Source organism: Physeter macrocephalus, chromosome 18 (assembly GCF_002837175.3).
Source record: "Physeter macrocephalus isolate SW-GA chromosome 18, ASM283717v5, whole genome shotgun sequence".
In the NCBI taxonomy this organism is placed as follows: Eukaryota; Metazoa; Chordata; class Mammalia; order Artiodactyla; family Physeteridae; genus Physeter; species Physeter macrocephalus.
Window position 1 is genome coordinate 15,837,456 of NC_041231.1, and position 1,709 is coordinate 15,839,164.

At 39.7% G+C, this 1,709-nt stretch overlaps 1 protein-coding gene across 8 annotated transcripts in view; it reads left to right on the forward strand.

Annotated features, from left to right (window-relative positions):
- SUMF1 (sulfatase modifying factor 1) overlaps positions 1–1,709 on the forward strand; it is a 129,812-nt gene that overhangs the window by 104,189 nt on the left and 23,914 nt on the right. The gene's annotated exons all lie outside the window — the stretch shown is intronic.

The following is a 1,709-nucleotide window of genomic DNA, read 5'->3' on the forward strand; positions in this document are numbered from 1 at the left end:
AGCCCGTATCCCCTGCATCGGCAGGCGGACTCTCAACCACTGCGCCACCAGGGAAGCCCAAACACCATCATTCTTAATCATCATCTTTATTATAATAAGATTGTTTTCCCCCATTTTCTCTTTTGAATAAAAACCAACTAATGAACTGCTAACTAGATAGGCAGAATCCTGGAAATGATTATTATAGCACAGGTAAAAATCAGTAAAAGAAAGAAAATCAATAAAAAGATAAAAGAATAATGTAATTCATTTTGAAAAAAAAAAAATCACCTTGCTTAGAAGGTGACTTACTTTTGATCGTGGCCCAGGGCCAGTTTGCATGACTAAAGTAAGCTCTGATTATTATTTTTGACTTTTTGAAAGTCCATCCTAAGTATTGCTTCAGTAAGGAGACGAGGCACAGAAAGAACAACTGTGAGTCAACATGGTGTTAAGAGCACAGATTCTGGAATGGGACTGAAAAGACTGTAATCCTGGATTCACAGTTACAAACCACGTGACCTTAGGCACACTATTACCGTACCTGTGCTTCGGTTTTTTCCTTGTGTATACGATGCACACGCTAATAATACCTACCTCAGGATTATTGAGAGGGTTAAGTCACTTAATACATGTGAAGTTCTTAGAACAGTTCACATAGTAAGTACTCAGGAAATACTAGTCTTTCTTGAAGTTGTTAGATTAATCTCTGTGGGATCTTTAGCCCAACCTACAACATTGACGAAGTCCTCACTCCCCTACCCCCTCAACCCCACCATTTTACACCAAGATTAGTAGCAAAAGGAGTTGTCCAAGTGTCAGTGGCAAGAGCAATGGATGGGAAATTGAGAGACCTGAGTTCTGCTGTGTCATTTTTCTATAATCATTTTGTTCATAATGAGCTACAATTACCTTAAAACTGTTATTTATCCCTAGAAGTCTTCCTCTCATAAAAACCATATTGCCGTCCCACTTGACTTCAGAGCCCCAAGGCTGGTAAGCAATTATCGTAAATAAATTGTTCTTGAATCCAGGATCGTTTTCTTAGTGCAGATATCGAGGTCAGTTTCACAAAGTCATTAGCCATTTTGATGAAATGGGGCTAAAATAGGTCCTCACTACTACCTCTGTTCTTAATTAATAAAATGACCCATATTTCAACCACTCAAAGACCTAACATCATTAATAACCACTTTTGGTGCTAAAAGTAGAGTTGGAAAAAAAGAAAGAGCAATGAGGACATATAAAATCAGGCCATTTTCCTCTTTAATTATGTATTTCATTAGTTGCCCATTACTGGAATTTAAAATGAACTACTTATTAATAAATGTTTGCTGAGTGAATGAGTGCATTTGCAGTGGAATGATAATGTGAATTGACTGTTTTCTCATGTGATGGTCCTGACCTTTCAACACTAACTTGTAGTGAGACTTGCTTTTCAGGGTTTAGTTCTTCATCATTTAGGTTAATGGAAGATTTTAGGTACTGCTATGATCCAGAAAAGGACTAGCTCTTTTTGATGTCACTGATTTTGAGCTTTTTTGTTATGTAAGCAAAACATTTTCATTGCATAAAAATTAGAAAATAGGGGCTTCCCTGGTGGCACAGTGGTTGAGAGTCCGCCTGCCGATGCAGGGGACATGGGTTCGTGCCCCGGTCCAGGAAGATCCCACACGCCGCGGAGCGGCTGGGCCCGTGAGCCATGGCCGCTGAGCCTGCGCGTCCGGAGC